Source organism: Balaenoptera borealis, assembly GCF_965194805.1.
Source record: "Balaenoptera borealis genome assembly, chromosome: 4".
NCBI classification, from domain to species: Eukaryota; Metazoa; Chordata; class Mammalia; order Artiodactyla; family Balaenopteridae; genus Balaenoptera; species Balaenoptera borealis.
The window spans coordinates 93,235,855-93,261,622 of record NC_138861.1 but is presented as its reverse complement, the minus strand read 5'-3'; the positions used below and the strand labels follow the sequence as shown (position 1 = coordinate 93,261,622).

Genomic DNA, 25,768 nt, shown 5'->3' with positions numbered 1-25,768 from the left:
CACATGTATGTATTTAACTTTTTAAATGGAAAGATTTCAAATACAAATTTGGAAGTTCTACTAAATTTGAATATACATTTTGATCTCTGTCTCTGATCTCCTATGCTTTTAGAGGCCAAAGGGGAAAATTAAATATTTATTTCTATTATTAGTGATCTCTGATCACTTCTTTTTTAATGTCAAGTTACCATATTTAAAAATACTAAAAAAATAGCTAAATTATGGAAGTGCTGGTCAAAATGACCGAAAAAGTTTTGATGTTTGTTTTCCATTTTGTTTTGTTTTGTTTTGTTTTCCCTGGAGTACTACCAGTGTACCAGTAGCTTTCAGTCATACCTGATAATTACTAGCTTAAAAAGGGATAATTGAGTTTTTATGAACTTGGATTTATTGATTGATTGGTTCAGTCAACCAATAAATATTTAAGAGATTACCATTCAGCTCTTGTTTAATATGATAAGAAAACAGAAGAAAAGAAAAGAAACACAAAACTTTGGCTTCATAGAGCTTATTTTCTAGTTTGGGAGACAGACAATAGATGACATATATAGTTAATATAATTACTGCTTATAGAGTAATATATGATGAGATGAAAAATAAAGCAAGGAAGAAAATAAGTTGGATTGGGGACAATTTTATGAAAGGATGCCAGTGACAAATGGCCTGAAGGGGGTGAGAGAGTAGATTGTGCTTCAGTCTGAAAGAAACTTCTAGCCATAGCCAAGCAAGGGTGAAAGCCCTGAGGAAGGAACTCATGGTGTGTTTGAAAAATCAGGAGGCCAGTGTTACTGGAAACTAGTGTGTAAGAAGGAAACGAGCAGGAGATGAGTCAATGAAATAACAGGAGTCAGAGTGAGAGTTATAGAATCTTATTTGTTCTTAGAATAAGATTATGATTCATTTTTGTCATATTTCTAAGTTACTTTTCTATAAATGTATCATTTTTTCAATTGTTTCTATAATGAGTAGTGTATAACTTATAAAGATAGACAGACTGGAAAGCCAGAGATACAAACTAAATGATATATTAAAGAGATAGAGTTGTACAAAAAAATTATCTTACCAAATACTCAAAATTTACAATCAACTTACTTAGTATATATAACATTATCTTATTGTATTTTCACATTCTTTATTTTAAAAATATAACAGCTTAGGGGAAAAAGACTTCTCAAACTAATTTCCAAAGCCAGATTATATGGCACAAAATGATGAATTCAATTATATCAAAATTAAAGATTTCTGTTTTTCAAAGAAATAACTAGAAAAGTAAGAGACGATAACAAAACGAGAGAAGACATTTACAGTTTCAAAATCTTCAAGATGCTTCTACCTATGCTATATCAACAAGGAGAATCACCAGTCTCAATAGAAAAATGTGCAAGAAATAAGAGCATTATAATTTATGTAAGTAAACCAATGTGTGAGAAAAGAAACAAAATGTTAATATGAGTTTGAAGAAATGCTAACAATGCTTGGATACCAGAGAAACAAAATTTATGTTAGGATATAAAAGACCTATTAGACTACCAGAGTAGAAAAAATTAGGAAACTGGATAGAAGCAAGTGTTGAGAGTATTTTTTAGAAATGTTTATGGTAATGTAGAACCATGAAGAAATTTTGAATAACCTGCTATATCTACTCACATTCAATGGAATATTAGCCATAAAAAAAGAATGAAATAATGCCATTTGCAGCAACAAGCATGGACCTAGAGATTATCATACTAAGTGAAGTAAGTCAGACAGAGAAAGACAAATATCATATGATATCACTTATATGTGAAATCTAAAAAATAATGCACATGACATTTTTACAAAACAGAAACAGACTCACAGACTTCGAAAACAAACTTATGGTTACCAAAGACAAAATGTGGTAGGGAGGGATAAATTAGGAGTTTGGGATTAACATACACACACTACTATATATTAAATATACAATTAACAAGGACCTACAGTATAGCACAGGGAACTCTACTCAATATTATGTAGTAACCTATATGGGAAAAGAATCTGAAAAAGAATGGATATATGTATATGTATAACTGAATCACTTTGCTGTACACCTGAAACTAACACATTGTAAATCAATTATACTCCAATATAAAATAAAAATTAAATTAAAAAAGGAATTTAAAATATATGATGTTTTAATACATGATTGAAGGATCATTTCAAAACAGTGGATAAGAGATAGACTATGTAATGAATGTTGTTGCAATAATTTAATATATTATATTAATATGTCATATTAATATACTTATAGTATTTAATAAGTATTATATTAATATTTTATATTAATATAATGCATTAAATTATATGTGAAGAAATACTATTGATAAAATAGGTCTTTTCATAGTATCATATATAAAATTAAAGCCATAAACTTCAAAATGAAAGTGGACTTTAAATGAACATTTGAAATAGTTGTAGTCACACTGGACTACATATTGAAAATTCTTCTCTACCCTGTCCTTGCCCTGGCTTTGGTGTTGGCAGCATGTACTTACCTGCTCTATTTTATTTGAACTTGACCATGTGACTTAATTTGGCCAATGGAAAATTAGTAGGCAAAATATGAATAGGTGTTTTACATGTGGTTGTGCAGTTTGACTTGCTTTCTTGCTTCTCCAACTACCATGGCAAGAACATGTCCAGGGGAACTCTGGCTCCAGAATGAAGAAATATTTAGAGTATGTTTCAACCCAATCTATGACCTAAAACAAAACCAATGAATCACAGATTAGCCTAGCAGGATTCCTGCTGACTCACAGCCCCATGTGCATGAAAAATAGATATGTGTTGTTTAAAGTTCATATTTATTTTAAAGAAAATAAATATGTGTTGTTAAAGAGATTTTATAGTTGTTTGTAATAGAGATTTATTATTGTGATAGTAAATACATTATAGTATTACATTATAGAAAGTATTGAAAAATGTGTGTTTGTGTGTGCTTTACTTGCAGAATAATGAATGCCCTTCTAAGCCAAAAATAAAAATAAAAATAAAACAAAGACAAAAAATATTTGCCTTTATATAGTTATAAAGTATCAATGAAATAAAATACTGAGTCAAAGTGATGACATAGGCAATACAATTTTTGTAACATATATAGCAATTAATTGATGTAAAATGCAAAGAACTCCTGTAATCAAAGAGAAAGATGACAGAAAAGGAAAAATGGCCAAAAATATTAACAACAAATGCACAGAATTATTAACAGAGAAAATAAATATTCTCATTTTGTATTTGTAAATATTTGCAATATAAAACAAAAATAAAATATTTCCTTTGTCCCTCAAAATGGCAAAAATAAAACAAAATAAAAATAACACATATTGACAAAGATAAAGAGAGATGGGGAGGTTTATCTGTTTAGGAAATATTAATTTTAGGATAATTTGGAGTATCTATTTATGATTTAAATACATATACTTTGAATCAGCAATTTTATTTCTAAAAATGATCCTACCAAAACCTTAGTATTTATGTCTAGAAATATTTATACAAAGGTGTTTATATTGTGTATTAGAGCAAAACAATGGGAACAGTTTAGATGTCCATCAACTAGTAAATGTTTTTTTTTTGTTTGTTTGTTTGTTTGTTTTTAAACATCTTTATTGAAGTATAATTGCCTTACAATGGTGTGTTAGCTTCTGCTTTATAACAAAGTGAATCAGTTATACACATACAATATGTTCCCATATCTCTTCCCTCTTGCATCTCCCTCCCTCCCTCCCTCCCACCCTCCCCATCCCGCCCCTCTAGGTGGTCACAAAGCACCGAGCTGATCTCCCTGTGCTATGTGGCTGCTTCCCACTAGCTATCTATTTTACATTTGGTAGTGTATATATGTCCATGACACTCTCTTACCCTGTCACATCTCACCCCACCCCCTCCACATATCCTCAAGTCCATTCTCTAGTAGGTATGTGTCTTTATTCCCGTCTTGCCACTAGGTTCTTCATGGCTTTTTTTTTTTTTTTCCTTAGATTCCGTATATATGTGTTAGCATACTGTATTTGTTTTTCTCTTTCTGACTTACTTCACTCTGTATGACAGACTCTAACTCCATCCACCTCATTACAAATACCTCCATTTCATTTCTTTTTATGGCTGAGTAATATTCCATTGTATATATGTGCCACATCTTCTTTATCCATTCGTCTGTCGATGGACATTTAGGTTGCTTCCATGTCCTGGCTATTGTAAATAGAGCTGCAATGAACATTTTGGTACATGACTCTTTTTGACCTATGGTTTTCTCAGGGTATATGCCCAGTAGTGGGATTGCTGGGTCGTATGGTAGTTCTATTTGTAGTTTTTTAAGGAACCTCCATACTGTTCTCCATAGTGGCTGTATCAATTTACATTCCCACCAACAGTGCAAGAGTGTTCCCTCTCCTCCACACCCTCTCCAGCATTTATTGTTTCTAGATTTTTTGATGATGGCCATTCTGACCAGTGTGAGATGATATCTCATTGTAGTTTTGATTTGCATTTCTCTAATGATTAATGATGTTGAGCATTCTTTCATGTGTCTGTAGGCCATCTGTATATCTTCTTTGGAGAAATGTCTATTTAGGTCGTCTGCCCATTTTTGGATTGGGTTGTTCGTTTTTTTGTTATTGAGCTGCATGAGCTGCTTGTAAATCTTGGAGATTAATCCTTTGTCAGTTGCTTCATTTGCAAATATTTTCTCCCATTCTGATGGTTGTCTTTTCGTCTTGTTTATGGTTTCCTTTGCTGTGCAAAAGCTTTTAAGTTTCATTAGGTCCCATTTGTTTATTTGTGTTCTTATTTCCATTTCTCTGGGAGCTGGGTCAAAAAGAATCCTGCTGTGATGTATGTCATAGAGTGTTCTGCCTATGTTTTCCTCTAAGAGTTTGATAGTGTCTGGCCTTACACTTAGGTCTTTAATCCATTTTGAGTTTATTTTTGTGCATGGTGTCAGGGAGTGTTCTAATTTCATACTTTTACATGTATCTGTCCAATTTTCCCAGCACCACTTACTGAAGAGGCTGTCTTTTCTCCACTGTATATGCTTGCCTCCTTTATCAAAAATAAGGTGACCATATGTGTGTGGGTTTATCTCTGGGCTTTCTATCCTGTTCCATTGATCTATATTTCTGTTTTTGTGCCAGTACCAAACTGTCTTGATTACTGTAGCTTTGTAATATAGTCTGAAGTCAGGGAGCCTGATTCCTCCAGCTCCATTTTTCGTTCTCAAGATTGCTTTGGCTATTCGGGGTCTTTTGTGTTTCCATACAAATTGTGAAATTTTTTGTTCTAGTTCTGTGAAAAATGCCAGTGGTAGTTTGATAGGGATTGCATTGAATCTGTAGATTGCTTTGGGTAGTAGAGTCATTTTCACAATGTTGATTCTTCCAATCCAGGAACATGGTATATCTCTCCATCTATTTGTATCATCTTTAATTTCTTTCATCAGTGTCTTATAATTTTCTGCATACAGGTCTTTTGTCTCCTTAGGTAGGTTTATTCCTAGATATTTTATTCTTTTTTTTGCAATGGTAAACGGGAGTGTTCTCTTAATTTCACTTTCAGATTTTATGTCATTAGTGTATAGAAATGCAAGAGATTTCTGTGCATTAATTTTGTATCCTGCTACTTTACCAAATTCATTGATTAGCTCTAGGAGTTTTCTGGTAGCATCTTTAGGATTCTCTATGTATAGTATCATGTCATCTGCAAATAGTGACAGCTTTACTTCTTCTTTTCCGATTTGGATTCCTTTTATTTCTTTGTCTTCTCTGATTGCTGTGGCTAACACTTCCAAAACTATGTTGAATAATAGTGGTGAGAGTGGGCAACCTTGTCTTGTTCCTGATCTTAGTGGAAATGGTTTCAGTTTTTCACCATTGAGGACAATGTTGGCTGTGGGTTTGTCATATATGGCCTTTATTATGTTGAGGAAAGTTCCCTCTATGCCTACTTTCTGCAGGGCTTTTATCATAAATGGGTGTTGAATTTTGTCGAAAGCTTTCTCTGCATCTATTGAGATGATCATACGGTTTTTCTCCTTCAATTTGTTAATATGGTGTATCACGTTGATTGATTTGCATATATTGAAGATTCCTTGCATTCCTGGGATAAACCCCACTTGATCATGGTGTGTGATCCTTTTAATGTGCTGTTGGATTCTGTTTGCTAATATTTTGTTGAGGATTTTTGCATCTATGTTCATCAGTGATATTGGTCTGTAGTTTTCTTTCTTTGTGACATCTTTGTCTGGTTTTGGTATCAGGGTGATGGTGGCCTCGTAGAATGAGTTTGGGAGTGTTCCTCCCTCTGCAATATTTTGGAAGAGTTTGAGAAGGATAGGTGTTAGCTCTTGTCTAAATGTTTGATAGAATTCACCTGTGAAGCCACATGATCCTGGGCTTTTGTTTGTTGGAAGGTTTTTAATCACAGTTTCAATTTCAGTGCTTGTGATTGGTCTGTTCATATTTTCTATTTCTTCCTGGTTCAGTCTTGGCAGTTTGTGCATTTCTAAGAATCTGTCCATTTCTTCCAGGTTGTCCATTTTATTGGCATAGAGTTGCTTGTAGTAATCTCTCATGATCTTTTGTATTTCTGCAGTGTCAGTGGTTACTTCTCCTTTTTCATTTCTAATTCTATTGATTTGAGTCTTCTCCCTTTTTCTCTTGATGAGTCTGGCTAATGGTTTATCAATTTTGTTTATCTTCTCAAAGAAGCAGCTTTTAGTTTCATTGACTTTTGCTATTGTTTCCTTCATTTCTTTTTCATTTATTTCTGACCTGATCTTTATAATTTCTTTCCTTCTGCTGGTTTTGGGGTTTTTTTGTTCTTCTTTCTCTAATTGCTTTAGGTGCAAGGTTAGGTTGTTTATTCGAGATGTTTCCTGTTCCTTGAGGTAGGCTTGTATTGCTATAAACTTCCCTCTTAGCACTGCTTTTGCTCCGTCCCAAAGGTTTTGGGTCGTCGCGTCTCCATTGTCATTTGTTTCTAGGTATTTTTTGATTTCCCCTTTGATTTCTTCAGTGATCACTTCGTTATTAAGTAGTGTATTGTGTAGCCTCCATGTGTTTGTATTTTTTACACATCTTTTCCTGTCATTGATATCTAGTCTCATAGCGTTGTGGTCGGAAAAGATACTTGATACAATTTCAATTTTCTTAAATTTACCAAGGCTTGATTTGTGACCCAAGATATGATCTATCCTGGAGAATGTTCCATGAGCACTTGAGAAAAATGTGTATTCTGTTGTTTTTGGGTGGAATGTCCTATAAATATCAATTAAGTCCATCTTGTTTAATGTATCATTTAAAGCTTGTGTTTCCTTATTTATTTTCATTTTGGATGATCTGTCCATTGGTGAAAGTGGGGTGTTAAAGTCCCCTACTATGATTGTGTTGCTGTCGATTTCCCCTTTTATGGCTGTTAGTATTTGCCTTATGTATTGAGGTGCTCCTATGTTGGGTGCATAAATATTTACAATTGTTATACCTTCCTCTTGGATCGATCCCTTGATCATTATATAGTGTCCTTCTTTGTCTCTTGTAATAGTCTTTATTTTAAAGTCTATTTTGTCTGATATGAGAATTGCTACTCCAGCTTTCTTTTGATTTCCATTTGCATGGAATATCTTTTTCCATCCCCTCACTTTCAGTCTGTATGTGTCTCTAGGTCTGAAGTGGGTCTCGTGTAGACAGCATATATATGGGTCTTGTTTTTGTATCCATTCAGCCAGCCTGTGTCTTTTGGTGGGAGCATTTAGTCCATTTACATTCAAGGTAATTATCGATATGTATGTTCCTATTCCCATTTTCTTAAATGTTTTGGGTTTGTTATTGTAGGTGTTTTCCTTCTCTTGTGTTTCTTGCCTAGAGAAGTTCCTTTAGCATTTGTGTAAGGCTGGTTTGGTGGTGCTGAACTCTCTCAGCTTTTGCTTGTCTGTAAAGATTTTAATTTCTCCATCACATCTGAATGAGATCCTTGCTGGGTAGAATAATCTTGGTTGTAGGTTTTTCTCCTTCATCACTTTAAGTATATCCTGCCACTCCCTTCTGGCTTGCAGAGTTTCTGCTGAAAGATCAGATGTTAACCTTATGGGGATTCCCTTGTGTGTTATTTGTTGTTTTTCCCTTGCTGCCTTTAATATGTTTTCCTTATATTTAATTTTTGACAGTTTGATTAATATGTGTCTTGGCGTGTTTCTCCTTGGGTTTATCCTGTATGGGACTCTCTGTGCTTCCAGGACTTGATTAACTATTTCCTTTCCCATATTAGGTCAGTTTTCAACTATAATCTCTTCAAATATTTTCTCAGTCCCTTTCTTTTTCTCTTCTTCTTCTGGGACCCCTATAATTCGAATGTTGGTGCGTTTAATGTTGTCCCAGAGGTCTCTGAGACTGTCCTCAGTTCTTTTCATTCTTTTTTCTTTATCCTGCTCTGCAGTAGTTATTTCCACCATTTTATCTTCCAGGTCACTTATCCTTTCTTCTGCCTCAGTTATTCTGCTATTGATCCCATCTAGAGTATTTTTAATTTCATTGATTGTGTTTTTCATCATTGCTTGGTTCCTCTTTAGTTCTTCTATGTCCTTGTTAAATGTTTCTTGCATTTTGTCTATTCTATTTCCAAGATTTTGGATCATCCTTACTATCATTATTCTGAATTCTTTTTCAGGTAGACTACCTATTTCCTCTTCATTTGTTAAGTCTGGTGTGTTTTGACCCTGCTCCTTCATATGCTGTGTGTTTTTCTATCATCTCATTTTGCTTATCTTACTGTGTTTGGGGTTTCCTTTTCACAGGCTGCAGGTTCGTAGTTCCCGTTGTTTTTGGTATCTGTCCCCAGTGGCTAAGGTTGGTTCAGTGGGTTGTGTAGGCTTCCTGGTGGAGGGAACTAGTGCCTGAGTTCTGGTGGATGAGGCTGGATCTTGTCTTTCTGGTGGGCACGTCCACGTCTGGTGGTGTATTTTGGGGTGTCTGTGGCCTTATTATGATTTTAGGCAGCCTCTCTGCTAATGGATGGGGCTGTGTTCCTGTCTTGCTAGTTGTTTGGCATAGGATGTCCAGCACTGTAGCTTGCTGGTCGTTGAGTGAAGCTGGGTCTTGATGTTGAGATGTAGATCTCTGAGAGATTTTCGCCATTTGGTATTACATGGAGCTGGGAGGTCTCTTGTGGACCAGTGTCCTGAAGTTGGCTCTCCCACCTCAGAGGTATGGCCCTGATGCCTGGCTGGAGCACCAAGAGCCTTTTGTCCACACGGCTCAGAGTAAAAGGGAGAAAAAATAGAAAGAAAGAGGCTATAATATAGTGAAGTAAAATAAAGCTATTATAAAGCAGAGCTATACAGACAAAATCTCACCCAGAAGCATATACATATACACTCACAAAAAAAAGGAAAAGGGGAAAAATTAATATATCCTGCTCCGAAAGTCCACCTCCTGAATTTGGGATGATTCGTTGTCTATTCAGGTATTCAACAGATGCAGGCACATCAAGTTGTTTGTGGAGTTTTAATCCACTGCTTCTGAGGCTGCTGGGAGAGATTTCCCCTTCTCTTCTCTGTTCGCACAGCTCCTGGGGTTCAGCTTTGGATTTGGACCCGCCTCTGCGTGTAGGTCACCTGAGGGCGCCTATTCCCCGCCCAGACAGGACGGGGTTAAAGGAGCAGCTGCTTCGGGGGCTCTGGCTCACCCAGGCCGCGGGGAGGGAGGGGTACAGAGGAGGCGGGGTGAGCCTGCAGCGTCAGAGGCCGGCGTGACGTTGCACCAGCCTGAGGCGCGCAGTGCGTTCTCCCGGGGAAGTTGTCCCTGGATTACGGGACCCTGGCAGTGGCGGGCTGCACAGGCTCCCGGGAGGGGCGGTGTGGAGAGTGTCCTGTGCTCGCACACAGGCTTCTTGGTGGCGGCAGCAGCAGCCTTAGCGTCTCACGCCCGTCTCTGGGGTCCGCGCTGATCGCCGCGGCTCGTGCCCGTCTCTGGAGCTCGTTTAGGCGGCACTCTGAATCCCGTCTCCTCGCGCACCAGGAAACAAAGAGGGAAGAAAAAGTCTCTTGCCTCTTCGGCAGCTGCAGACTTTTTCCTGGACTCCCTCCCGGCTAGCTGTGGTGCACTAACCCCTTCAGGCTGTGTTTACGCCGAGAACCCCAGTCCTCTCCCTGCGATCCGACCGAAGCCCGAGCCTCAGCTCCCAGCCCCGCCCGCCCCGGCGGCTGAGCAGACAAGCCTCTCGGGCTGGTGAGCGCTGCTGGGCACCGATCCTCCGTGCGGGAACCTCTCCGCTTTGCCCTCTGCACCCCTGTTGCTGCGCTCTCCTCCGTGGCTCCGAAGCTTCCCCCCTCTGCCACCCGCAGTCTCTGCCCGCGAAGGGGCTTCCTAGTGCGTGGAAATCTTTCCTCCTTCACAGCTCCCTCCCACTGGTGCAGGTGCCATCCCTGTTCTTTTGTCTCTTATTTCTTTTTTCTTTTGCCCTGCCCAAGTATGGGGGGAGTTTCTTGCCTTTTTGGAGGTCGGACGTTTTCTGCCAGCGTTCAGTGGGTGTTCTGTAGGAGCAGTTCCACGTGTAGATGTATTTCTACTGTATCTGTGGGAAGGAAGGTGATCTCCGCGTCTTACTCTTCCGCCATCTTCTCTCTCCCCTCAGTAAATGTTTTTTTAATTAGTTAATTTTTTTCAGCTTTATTGAGATATAATTAACATATAACATTGTGTAAGTTTAAGGTATACAATAATGTGTTGATTTGATACATTTATCAATTGCAAGATTATTACTACCATAGTATCAGTTACCACCTCCATCCTGTAACATAGTTACCATTTCCTTTTTGTGTTGGGGACATTTAAGATCTACTTTCTTAGCAAGTAAATGCCTAATTATGTCACATGCAACATTACGATGTCTGGTGCACACTGCATGTTAGATAAGAATCAGTGATCATTATTCATCAGTAAAACCTGTTCCAATTAAGTCTAACATAAGATGTTAAATATTTGATTTGCTATTTATGAACATGAGTTTAAATGAAAGTTTAAAGCCTTTTTTTCTCTATTGAAACGATTCCTGAATTGATTTATACATTAAATGTGATAACAAATAAAATCCTACAAGCCTTTTTTTTGTATAAATTGACAGGCCGATTCTGAAATTTGTATAGAAATGCAAATGAACTGGAATAGCCCAACAACTTTGAAAAAAGGGATCAAGGTTGGAAGGACTTACATTATCCAATTTTAGCACTTAGTATCAAACTATAGTATTGAAGCACAGTGACAGACAAATAAATGGAACAGGGTCCAAAAATAGATTTACATGTATATGGTCAATTGATTTTTGGCAAAAGTTCAAAAGCAATTGAATGGCTAAAGGACAGTCTTCAAAAAATGATACAAAAACAATTGGATAGTAATATGCAAAAAAAAAATCCTCAGTCTATACCTCACATTACATAAACATCAGAAGCCAGGCTATTCCCCAATAAATGTAAAATATTATTATCATAATGGGCCCAATTTAGAATCTTTATTGATTTTGTTACTATGCTCCAATTGGTACAGTGGAAAAAAAGAAAAGCAAAAATCCACACAATTTTATTTTACTTTTATTATTTGTTTTTATGAAGCCTGAGAGAAGCAATAGCTTCAGAAATTGAGAGCAAGGCCCTGATCATTCCAGCACACTGGCATGCAGAATAAATAGCTTCTACTGCATGAGTCATACCAAAGATTATTAAGGGAATCCTTGAACCTATAAAATTGATTAAGCTTGAATATCAAAAGCTAGTCTCAATTATAACTAAGACACAGTGGGGAAGAGAGCTGACTGATTACATGGTCACGTAGTGGGAACTCTACTGTCATAAGAACCCAGTTATAAAAACTGACAAACATTTTTTTTTTAATTGTGGAAGGTGCAGCTGAGTTCGAAAAGTCAATCAAGTTCCAAAATAAGAGAAAAGTACACTCTTGCTAAAGAATGATAGCAGCTTGAATGCAAAATTTACATGAGGTGGCAACTGAAAGCAACTCTGTGAGGTGACAAGACATCTAAACAGGTGTAAACTGTGTCACAAGCCTCCAGACTTCTTTGGCAAGCATGTTTCTGTGAGACCGTGCAGTTTTACCACCGGGACTGAAAGAGGTTGCAGGTGCCATCTTAAGTTAAAAAAAAGACAGACGTTGGCATTTGTGAAAATAATTCTAAGGAAGTATATTGCAGAGATCTCCCCTCCCATCCCCCATTCCCTCTTGCTTTTGAAAGAGGAAAAAATATACTTTATGAAGACATTTGTGTAACAAGTCTCTAAAGATGTTTGGATCTGTAGCACAGATTTAAAATACTTAGTGTATTGGTTTATTTTCTATTAACTGAGCGATAGGAGGAAATAATACTTGTATATTTACAGTTGGAAATCGAAAGAATTTTTTGCACCTTAGTACTCTGTAGACTCCAAATAGTCTAGGAAAACTAACATTTTTTGATTCCCTGTATACATGAAAAACTCAGAAAGTACCTCTATTTTACTCACATTTCACCAGTGTCCACACTCCTTTGTAACGCTAGCTACATTTCAGCAATATTGTCATTCTTATTGAAGAACACTTCATAAAACATAATGAACATAAACATAATAATAATAATAATGCAAACATTAACATTTCCTGAAGTTTTCAACTTTTAAACATAAAATAATGCGTATTTCAAAACCAATTTATTTCAAATACTTTCAAAGATCCAAAGTGCAATAATATAATAATTTTCCTTTGAGGTTAAAAGAATATTTGATTACATCACTTTACCATTCCCGGCCAGTGCCTTCTATCAACCAGCAAGTCACTTCCATGTTTGCTTAAAATTCTTTGGTACCTGGCTTATGGTATTCCCTATTACCTCAATTCTTACCATCATCCTGGACAACATTTAGGAATTTTAAAGTTTTTTTCTTGACCTGCATTTATCTATCTTACCTTTAAAAATTGAACTTTGAGCATCAAAGTTGGTGATGACAGTTTTCCATTTTTCTCCCTGTCTCATGTGTTATTCTTAGCCCAGCATAGCTTTGGCATTAGTGGGAATTTCTTTACCTTGGCTTCTCTAGTTTATCCTTTTTATAATTTTTCCCTGGCTTTACTTTGGTCTTTATTAATCCTGAACTCTTTGGTCACTCCCTTGCTTACGCCTCAAGGCCTTTGCTTAATGTTTCTCTATTACAAATAGCCCACAGATATTTTGTTCAGGATTCATTTCTCTGCATTCTCTTCTCCTATAATTGACATCCTGACATAGCTAGCACAAAATAATCACATAACCTCAAATATTGTTATTCGAAGAAATTCATTGTTTCCTATCTTATCTGAGCCTTAGAAGCTTTTGAGGAATTATTTCATATTCTCTCACTCAACTTCCTTTCTTATTCTTCACAAAGCAATTTTAAAACTTCCCCACTGTCTTCAGCTTCCTTATCCCACCAAACCATGCTCAACCTCTGTAATAAAATTGCTACAATTTCCCAGGTATTCAATGTGTTGAACAATCTACTAAGCCCTTGACAAATATCACCTCATTTTGTCCTCTCAGTAGTCTGCTGAAGCGGTTTTATTATTATCATTGTACTGAGAGTAAACTGAAGGTGAGAATGATAAAAAGTAATGTCAAGCTTCTATAACAAATAATAGTTTAAGCTTGAATTTGATCTTGGAACTTCATGATCTTAAATGCCTCCTTCAGCAGAAAAAATATAAACTTGCCCCTTTCTTTAGCAAGAATTGAGAATCAATTAGATGAAAACTGTCTTCTTTCCTGCATTTGCATTTTAAATGCTTTTGGTCGTTCCTGTTTTGCATTTTCTCCTGACATTGTCAAAGTTGTTCTACTTCTTGAGTTAGTGAGCACCTAATATTATCCTCTTCTGCCTACACTGATGCGTCTCTTTTGTATAATCCACTTTCTCTTCTATGGCTTCTGTAACAGGAACCATTATTTTTTAATTGCATAAAATCTACTGTGAATCTTGAATTTTAGTTACACACATGTGCAAATTCACATACACCCAAAGGTCTACTGAATCTGCTTCAAGTAGTAGAATACTTGTGTCTAATTACCTAGTTTATTCAGTAAATTCACACCTTTTTATTTGTTGTGCATAATATAATTTCAGTTTTTGAAATTTCGTCAAGATAGTGTATTTAAGCTATACTGAACCATATTTTATACACCACCAGGATTCTTCTTGAGGATATCTCCTTGTCTTAATATTCACATCATCTGAGCCAGGACTGCCCAATAGAACTTTCTGTAATGATAGTTATGTTCTATGTCTGTGCTATTTAAATATGGTAGCTATTAGCTACATAAGGCTAGTGAGCCCTGGGAATGTGGTTAATGTGTCTGAGGCACTGAATTTTTAATTTGTTTGATTTTAATTAATTTAAGATTAAACAACCACATATCGCTAGTGGTTACATATTGGAGAGTACACAGCTCAACTTTTAAGCACCAGACTTCTTACGGCCGGAAATCATTGGAACTTGAGTTGCTGTAACTTGATTCAACTGAACTAAAATTAAAAATACATTTATCAACTCTCCTTTGCATATTCAGCATTGTGCTTACAGCTGCAAAACAAAGACGAAAGCACTGAAAATCACAGTTTCTACCTTTAAGGAATTGTGGACTACAGTTTGTGGCCAAATCCAGTCTTCCACCTGCTAGTGCAAATACAACATTGCTGGAACATAGCCACATCCTTCCTTAAGTATAGTCTATGGATGCTTTTGTGCTACAGTTGCAGATTTGAGTAGTTGCAACTTAGACAGTATGGCCTTCAAAGCCAAAAATATTTACTATCTGGCTTTTTACAGAGAAAGTTTCCTGGGCCTGATCTAGTGGGTCACAGATATGAAAACAAGTATTTACAATAAAGTGAAACAAATTTAACAATAGAAATGGGCATACAGTGAGAAGGCATTAAGGCAGTGCACGATTGATTCTGGCTGAGTTGTTCAGGAAAAGAATCAGGGAGAAGTGATGGCTGAGTTAATTCTGATGCATGAATAGGACTTTTTCAGAACAGAGGGTGGAGGCAGTGTTTGATGCATCTCTTTGTATTTAGTGAATAGAGAATAAAATAATCTTACCATTTATAAATAAATAAATAAATGATAAATAAATCGCATATATCTATGTCTATCTATCTGTCTAAATATTCATTTTTCCTCACCAGGGCTATTTAATTTAAGTTGACCTTTTTAAAAAAATTCTATTTCAGACAGTGCTTAAATCTCTTAAGACTTGTATATTTACAATTACTATCATTTAATGAAAAAACAAAGTGCTTTACATTCATCTATATATTTACTAGAGTTAAAATTGAGTATTAATTTTTAACGCTCTTAATATTCAAAAGGAAGCCTTTTGAATAGCACACTATAATTGTTCTTTTACGGTGTGTGAAGGAGTACATGAATGTAGGCACTCCATGGAAGATATGTATTTTTATGTCATCATCTAAAATTTGGAGAGGACCCATGGGGAGATGCTTACGACTTGGGCAGAAAAAGTGTATTGTAATTTCCAGAACCTGGACTACACAGAATTTTCTAGCCTAAAACAAACATATTGAGTTCAAATTTGAAGCTTAAGGGAATCCAGTGTCAACACTGGAATAGAGATTTAAATATCAGCATAGGTTAGATTTCATTGCTACTTCTTTTAAAGAAAATGAAATTTCTCACAATCAGAATCATTAGCCTATACTTTTCTGATCCTGGGCGAGGCATTTGCTTTTCTCTGCAGCAGCTATTTCCCATTTCTTCCATCGGGTAGTAGGCTGGCGTTTTGGTGGTGCAGTGAGGGTGATCACATTACCTTGTCCACGGCCACTGGCTCAGGAAACCTCAATTTAATTTTACCTGTATATGACATTACCTGAAGGTAGATATCCCTGAAGGGTGGTTCAGTCAATGAAAATAGTTTTTAATAGTTGTGACTGAAAACACTTCCTCTTCGTATCAACATGCATGAAGAAGCATATCGCCATTTGGGGAATGTGAGACAGCCTAAGAACGAAGCCAACAGGTGGAAGTCTAAGTAGCTAAGAAAAAATATAGGGCCAACCGGAGTGTGTGTTTGTGTGTGTGGGGGGGTTGTTCTAGAGAGGAAATAACAAAGTAGAAGAGCAATACTGAAGTAAAAAGCAAGTTCCTCAATGAAAAAGTTTTATTAATTCAGTGTCTTCTGTAGGAAAAAAGTTCATGACTGCAGAGAAATGCTCTAATTTCTAGGTGCAAATAAGAAATATCCAACGACCTTTTGCACCTGGACTTTCAAGAGTACCATGTCTCTAAGAGGAATTTAGAATTACAGAACTCAACTGCTAAAGTCAAGTGTTTTAAAATACCTCTTAATTTTCCATCCTGTCAGTGCTGTTTTCATCTACATGCATCAGAATTGCCTTTTGTAATATCATGTTTTAAAATGTATCATTATTAGTATCATTTTTATTGTTTGATTTAACTTTTCAGAACATTGTTATTAGATAAATTATGGAATTGTATTCATAGCAGAGGTTGAAGATTAAATGTAAAGTTATCAAATAAAAGGTATATAGCTAACTTCTATTTTTAAATGTTTTACTCTATATATAGGACATCTGTGTGTCACATACCTAGACAACATTAATACCTTTTTTGGTATAACAGTCAAACATTAAAGAAAAAGCAATATCAGCATTCTTGAAAGTTGTAAAAGGAAATATTTTATTTACAGCTATCAAGAGGGCAAGCGTGAGAGAAAACCTACCTGCATATCATGAATGACTCTTACATGCACTAACTTAGTTACATTTTTTAATACTTTTATTTAGGATAATTACATCTATATTTGCATGTGATATTGATTATAAACATGGTTTCAAAGTGACTTTTGTGGATTGGTGATCATACAAAGCTCATGGTACAAACGGTGATCTAAATATTTAAAAAATTGTAGATATGTTCTGTTCTTGGATTGCACAACACACTGGCATGTTCTCATAAGGCATACAATAAAGAAAACTGTTAAACTTCTTCTAATACAACATTGCCTGACTTATTTGGTTAAGGAAAATTTTTTGTTACCTAAATAACACTAATATTTATAACTTGAAACTATTATTTCACAAAACAGAATTTGAGACATGCTTTCCTCATGTTTGGTTGGTTATTTTAGCCATTTCATTTTGGATAAAAATATTTTCAATCCCTTGGTCTGATTTTTCTTGTGAGGCTCATTGACTCAGTTAGTTACACTTTACATAAATATTAATTTTCTTAACGTACGCTAGCCTCAATGTTAGGTTTGCTTTCCTTGGCTTAAGATATGTACTGCTGCTGTAAACAGTGGTTTCTCTTTATTAAGGTAATAACATCCTCTGAGTTCCAAGATAGTTATTAAATGACAATATTTTCAAAAGGTTAGAGGACACTAGATCAATTCTTTTGATTTTTACTAATATTTGGACAAAGATTTTGCTTAAGTAGATTTTCCCAATATATTAAAACTTGTACTTTAATTAAAAGTTAGTTGTAAATATATATGTATATGTTTAAATATACATATATACATATATATATTTAAAGTATTCCAGAGTTTCTCTAACCAATGTCACCAATGGAAATTTCTTACATAATGTTCACATTATTTATTCCCTTTAATTCCATTACATTCATACTAATCCAACATGAGTGTTGAGATAGGAAGAAGTATCTCTGTGTAAGTCTGACTGGATAAATTTAAATCATTTGAGAATGTAATGTTGAATGTTAGAGTCAGATTACACCAAAGTCTTGAAATTCTAAAGCATGGTTTCCTCAGTAAGATACTGTCAGTGTAATGAATATCATATTAGGGTCTTCATTCTGTAGCTACACATGACAAAACATTTTCACTCAGAAAATGTCATGCACATTTAGAAAGAAGATTGATAAATTCCATCACATGAAGCCTTTTTTGAAAAACAAGGCTGAAGGGCTCCTGGATCCTCATTGCAAAGTAAAATGGTCTGCTTGTTGGGAAGAAAAACAATACAATGAAACACTACCTGACATGCTACAATCGAAAATACATATGGCTAAATAACTAACAACATATATGTTATAGATCTGCTCAATAATCACAGTTTAACAAAAAATAATATATATGTGTATATGTATGTATATATATGTGTGTATATATATGTATACATATATATTTCTCATTGACACTCTTATTTATTCTTTGCCCTTGAGTTCCGCTTTACAGAGTATACAAATTTGTGCAATGTTAAAGAAAAACTGTGGAAGTAGACCATCAAGGAAAAGTATTAACTTCTGGCCCTTCAGCTTTTGTAAGGATTAAGAAAAATGTTAATACACCAAGGTTGGGTGTAATGCTACCTCATTTTCCTCTTTTCCTTTTCTTCTTTACTATTGGTCCATCCAGATAAGTCTGGAGTTCTTTATATATTGGCAACATATGTTTATGTGAAATTCTAAGAAACTTGCAATTTCATTTTCATCCCTTTCATTCCTCTCCTTCCTCAGTTCCTCTGCTGCAGAGTAAAATAGTGTTCAGTTTATTTGTTATATAATAAAAGTATAGGTTGGTTTCAAATATTTTATTGGGTATGTATCAAAAATGAAATATTTAATAAGTTTATGTAGAAATCACTTATGTCTACAGTGACATTCTAAAGGTAGTATTTTTAAAAATAAGTGTTATATATCATTGTGCTTACATTATGAATGCATTCTAAATATGTCCCTTTCTATCTCATTGTCTTCAACTAGATTCTGTGGTACATGCTTTGGTCAAGATGAAAGCTGACATCTGACCCTGACCATGTGGTCTTTTCTCGCATTTGAAAGGTTTTCACCATATTTTATAATGATGAAATGTTAGACTTTCAAAAATACATCTTATGAATGTCAATTACCATCTTAATGGATCATAAATGTTTCAGATATCACATGGAGGGAGGCATTGATCTATGTAGAGTTGATGTGTGATTGTTGAAACTCTACAATAGATTTTTTTCAAAATCACATTAACTGAGCTTAAAGTCAAAATATACAAAACTTCAACTAAATGAAATAATGCATATATCATACATATGCTATTAGTTACCAATGTAACAGTAGTTACAGATTTATATTAATATAATTATACAATATGAGCATAATGGAGGGATTATTAATTTAGCCTTTGATTTAGGGTATTTGGAGACGAAGTCTGGAACAGTTACATAACTCAAGTCTGCCCAAAATTTCTTGACTTCGGTCATTTCAAGACTTTTAATAGAAAATTGAATATTTCCACAATTTCATCTCCTAGGGACTAGCTTTTTTTTTTTTTTTTTTTAAATTCTTTTTTCAGAATGGCACCCAATCACCTGGGAAAATTTGTAGTCATAATTTGTCACGTACTAAAACACTGAACTGTTTTAGTGTTTAGCAGAATTTTTAGTAGTATTAATTGACACTTGAAACTTAATCCATTATCTAAAGCAAATTTGACTCAGTCCAGATAGGATATAAGAAAGGATACTAGAAATGAAATGAATATATCTAACACAAACTCCTTGTTTTACTGACTAAGCAACAGAGAGATTAAGGAAAAATTTAGTAAATAAATGATACTAGAAGTTATCCCTTTCTTTTTTTAATTCCAATTTAGAATGTCTTTCTTGTGTATTTATTTAGTGCTAACAGTTTATATTTTTGAAGTTTCCAAATTTGTGGCCAGCATCTTTTATCATCATGAATGGATCTTCTAAGAAGTCAGTTATGTAAACTATATAGCCAAGCAACAATAAGGTGAAAATTTCTGCTGTGCCTTAGAAATGATGACTCATTTCTACTTAGAAATCTCAATTTTTTATATTTGTCAGTGATACTACATTAACATTATTTGAATGCTAATGACTACTAATTAGGGGAAAAAAGATAAATATTTTTAAAAACTAATGCTATTGCAGTATAACTATTTTCCAGTTATTCTTTCTTGTAATTTGTTTATAAGACTGGATGATCTTTTCTTTTAAATTGCATGAAAGAAATAACCAGAAATCTTAAGAAATCTTAACTTAGTATGGAAGAACAATTCTAAATCTGTGAAGGAATTTTGATAGAATTTCTTTCTATGTCCATTTGAAAAGTATAGAAAGAACTCTCTGTTTCTTAAAATTTCTAGGCAAATAACAGATCTGGGAGATGAGATGTGAAGTCAAACTAAAGTAAAAAGTATATATATAGGTGAAAATGCCAGTCAGACTCTTTTAAGTTATTTCATCTGGGCAGTATTTATGGGGTCCAGTTTCATTATTTTTTTTAATGTAAACTTATTTATTTATTTATTTATTTATGGCTGCGTTGGGTCTTCGTTGCTGCATGCAGGCTTTCTCTAGTTGCGGTGAGCGGGGCTACTCCTTGTTGCGGTGCGCGGGCTTCTCATTGTGGTGGCTTCTCTTGTTGTGCAGCACAGGATCTAGGCACGTAGGCTTCAGTAGTTGTGGCACGCAAGCTCAGTAGTTGTGGGTCACGGGCTCTAGAGCGCAGACTCAGTAGGTATGGCGCATGGGCTTATTTGCTCTGAGGCATGTGGAATCTTCCCAGACCAGGGCTCGAACCTGTGTCCCCTGCATTGGCAGGTGGATTCTTAACCACTGCACCACCAGCGAAGTCCCCAGTTTCATTATTAATAAAATGAAACCAATTATTCCTGCCACAAAGAGGTATTATGAAGTTTGACTGGGATACTTTTTGCAGAAATGTAATATTTCATACACTTATATAATAAACGTTTTAATATTTAAATTTTAACCAATATTAGACTTAGTATGACTCTTGGAGGTGACATCACACAATGCTTTAGCATGTGGACCATTCTCTCTCTTTTTAATCATTAGTGGTCAACAATTTATTTCCAGTGTGGCATGTATCATTGAGCCATGTGGTAACTAATTTGATATATTCAATGATCTGTGTATGTGTGATTATTATCAATGGTATTATTTTGCTGAATAATGAACCATTATTTAGGATTTTTATATGGCTTACTAATGTACCCAAAACTTTAGTGTAACTCATATTATAACTTTGTTTAATAATCTGTCTTTTTACTAGAGTAAAATATTGGTGTGTTAATATCATGCCTCACTTATCTTTGTATCTCCTAAATAATCACAAAGCTTGGCACATAATAGGTGCCAAACACTTGTTAAATTAGATAATGTCACAAACTCTTTACAAAAAAAGTATATAAATCATAAAGAATAATCAAGTTTTTGCTTTTAAAAAATCTTAATAAGATATTTTTAGATATTATTGATCTATGTTAAAGGATATTTTTAGATATTATTGATCTATGTTAAAGGACAATATTAAAAGAAAATATTTACATTATGGGATCATAATGTAAATTATAAATTCTTTCTCATCTTTCGGGCCTAAGATGGGCTCCTGTTATACTGAATTTCATGCAGCAATATGTTGTGATATAGCAGGAGTCCAGGATCTCATGGGTTCCACATAGTACCTTAATGGATGTTCTGCCAATTATCATTAGTGGTCATGTGTCAAAATTTTCCAGAATTTTCCCTCTATGTTGTCATCAGAATGTTGTAAAAATATTGTAACTTCAAAATCCTTTGCATAGCAAATTTAATAGTAAATACCATATCAATGATTTTAAAATATGGGGAACAGGAGAATGGACCATAATAAACAAAATTTTGAACATAACACATAGCATGCATCCCATTTTTTATCGTGGTATACACTGCTCTTCTTGTGGAGTAAAATTTGTAGTTTGCTTAGCAGAGCAGCAAGCAATCCGACATGAATTGATAGAATATTGTAAAACAATAACAACAAGAACAACATTCTAGCTGGCTAAAACTTTAAGAGCAACATATTACCCAAACTGGTAGATGACCAAAACACTAGGATTTAATAGCTCTATTTCATTTTTGTGTTTGTTTTTGTGATAATTGACTGAGGTTCTCTAGTTATTCCTATTTCACATTTGAAATATGGCTCCATTGCCCATCAGATGAGACAAAAGACGCAGAGTTATGCAATGAACCATGCAATAAATGCAAAAAAACTGTTCTCGAGATTTAACAAAGTTACTCTCTTTTTTATCTATATAAATTCATTTACTGAAAGTAATACTATTGAATAAAGACCCAGTGAGTCTCACTGGATTTTCCCAAATACAGTTAGGAAGTTTTTGGAATTTTCTAGGCAAAACACACAAGGTTACTTTATCTTAGTTTTTACTTCTTTTTAGTCTTTTTTACTAAGAATTGAAATCTACCCTAAAAGATTGCACTTTGACTTGCTAGCTTTAGCAAGAGTTTTACTTCAGTGCTATCAGAATCAACATGTAAATTAGATACATACATACATACATACATATAGATACATAGATACATAGATAGATAATGGTTCATTTAGGAATATTTTTTGCATAATACTTATATCAAACATATACAAGAAAAAGAAGAGAAAAGGAAGTGATCATAGAATTTGTACAATGGAGCCAGAGACACAAGGTATATTTATATAAATTAGTGAGAGAATATCCCAAAGTTGTACACAATCAAGGAAGTGATAGAGTGGTGTCTACTCCCAGCATAGTGATGAATATAAGTCACTGAACTACAAGCAATGCTATGAACAATTGAATGATAAAATAAACTAAAGGCTGAATTTTGCTTAGATCTGGTTGACCAGTTCATTCAGGTTAAGAGTACTCTACCTGGACCTGTAGTCTGTCTTTTCCTTTACACAAATGACATTTCTAAAACTTTGGAGCGTCCTCATTAGATACATGTCCAACAGCCTGACAGTCACATTTCTTCACCTCATCTTTAATGAACATCTTCAATACAGCAGTGTGGTTGAGTATCAACATAAGATGTACCTGAACTTGAACCTCACCTTGGACTCTTCCATTTACTGGCCTTATGCCCTTTTTTAGCAAGTTATTTGACCACTGGAAACCTCTGTTTCTACCCAAAAAGGAGGACTTTAATATGTGTCCTTGATTTGAAATCTGTTTTAAATAATATTAACTTTTTTAGCAGAGGCCCTGTTAGTACAAATAAAGTGGTCAATACATTGTATCATGATGGTTATTGCTGGTTGCTGTTTTTATTTGTATTGCTTTTTTTTTCCCTAGCTCATGCTATTTTTTGAAACATAAGCAGAGGTCTTTCTGATTACATCTTCCATGCTGAAATATCATTACTAAGGCACCTGCAATTTACTCTGCAATCTAGGATAACTCCTTAACTACCACAGTACTCTTGATACTCCATGTGTGAGTATGTAGCCTGGCTTCTTTCTGAGATAAAACCCAAACAATTCACAATCAAAAACTGTTTTAAAATAATCATAGTTTATCCTGACTCAGGGAAGGACACTATCTGCTGACTCTCCACATTGTTTTCCTGGAACACTCCAGGGTTTGGTTAACTTTGACCTTCCATACTATTTTGTGGATTAAGACCACAACCAAGATGAATTGGCAGTAAATCAGTGGAAGCAAACTCCCTTAAATCCTAATGAAATAGTATTAAGGAAATTCAAAATCCAGAATATTATTCTGCAGTAATGTCACTTAAAATATTTTTAATCTATTAAACCTTACTTTATTGCACCCATTAACTTTTTTATATGAGGAAGAGTAAATGGCATTCACTTTTATTCTTTGCAATTCATTTCAAGAAACTGATTTTTTACATTCTATTAATACATTGCCTTGACTGCTTGTCTCTTTTGTGGGAATGGTATGTGTGTCTGTGTGTTGTGTGTGTGTACCCAAGAGTAGATCTATTATTATCAAAAGGCCAGCAGCACTAAGGGATTGAATCAGTGACCTGAAGGTTAAATTCCACTTTGCGGTAATCACTAAGCTGTGCTCCATTATAGTTGCACTGAAAAAATTAGAACTGCTGACATCTGGTACCTCCCCATCTAAAACCTTTTAAACCACTTGGGGAAAAAAAAAAAAAAGGCTTTTATTCAGGAAGTGAACAAAACTCTAGGTGTGTGTCACTTAAAGATCTGGAAATTTCCTGTAAGATGCACAGTTCAAAAATGGTCAGAATATATCTTTACTGGAATAAAATGTTAAGCCACACTTTTTCACTTTTACACATCTTTTCTTGACCTATATAAAGAACTTGAAGAATGCATGTGCAGAACAATCAAGTTTTGCTCTATTTTGAAAATCCCCTCATACAATAAACATATTTTGCTTTGATTGTCAACATCTTAAACCAAAATAACAGGAATAGTGTAAGATAAAATATATTAATTTATATACATAAATTTTAAGCAATGATTCTTTTGTTATATGTATAAATAGTTTAAATAAATTTTTTTCTGGTATCCTATGCACTTAATTTCAAAAAAAGTTTTACTAAGAATATATTTATTAAGTGTATTTGCAAGGACTAGGATTCTTATCAGCAAACAATAAATAATCAGTCATGAAAATTTACAATGCATTTCTCAGTTTAAGATAAAGATGCAATTTATTAAAAGTTAATTCAGTATGTCACTATTAATATTCTATGATGTTATAAAGATTTGCCATTTTTAGAAAATTTTACAAACATTTTAGAAATTTATTATAGAAGTCATGGTTCTGGAGATAAATTTCCTCTAGAACATATACATAATTTTTCAGCTTTCAGGGGCTATTCCTCCATTTTCCCAAGGGAGGCTAACAATATACATATACTCTCACTCTTGTGTTGTGAAATAACAGAATAGATGCCAAAAAACACCCAGTAAACAATAACCAAAAACTCTGTCGTGCCCTTGATGAAAATACCAGGACTTTGCAGGCAAAAAATATACATGCATAAATTACTTAGGACTACTGACAGAAGCAAACAATGGACAAATGCCAAGTAGAGTATGGTCCAAAGGAGGAAATAAATCCAGTTATCTGCTATTTGTGAGAGATATATTCAAATGATTTGTGTAGGTTGGATCCTATTCATTTCTTCACTCATTTAACTCTTTTATTGAATAGTGATTATACGGAAATTTGGGTAGTACACAAAAACATCAATTTACCCTCAAAGAGTTTACATCAAAGAATTATAGAAAGTTCATTTAATTTGGTGCTAAAAGATCAGAGTTTGATTCTTGGTTTTGCTACTTAGTAATTTGGGGATCTAGGCAAATTTACAAATCCTCTGAGCTAGAACTAATAAAATTAGTATAATATCCCCCTCCTCATGGGGTTGTTGTAGATATAGAATAATATATATACATAAAGGCTCTTATATACTCAGGCATTCTGTGTACTTAAGAGCTATTATTGTTTTTGACATGAATAATTACATTAGAAAATAAGGCATATTTTACAAGAGACATAGTAAAAATGCAATGTAGAAATTGTCAGGGTGGCAAACACTTTCCCATAAAGAAGAAAAGTAAATTCTCCATAGAGAAGGAGCATTTGAGCTGTGCCCTGAGGGATTTCTATTTACATTTAGCTTCAGAGAATGACTACCATTAGGAAGATTATTCTAGGAGAAAGTTATTCGAACGGAATTTTGAATGAGAGAATTATGGCCTATTTCATAAAAGGAGTACAAAATTAGATTTGATATAATATCATGTTCAAAGGGTCAAGAGAGAATCTAGCAAGTCCTGATAAAGGAATGGCATATAAATATGCCTGGTTGGATATAAAGGCACCGTATACATCCCCACAAATGGATTGAGACTGGAAA

At 34.6% G+C, this 25,768-nt stretch overlaps 1 long non-coding RNA gene across 1 annotated transcript; it reads left to right on the top strand.

Annotated features, from left to right (window-relative positions):
• The first annotated feature begins 10 nt into the window (after positions 1-10).
• On the top strand, positions 11-25,674 carry LOC309627408. The gene is made up of 2 exons (XR_014243731.1): positions 11-3,573; positions 10,639-25,674. It is a non-coding gene; the product is annotated as an uncharacterized lncRNA (long non-coding RNA).
• Positions 25,675-25,768: the final 94 nt, after the last annotated feature.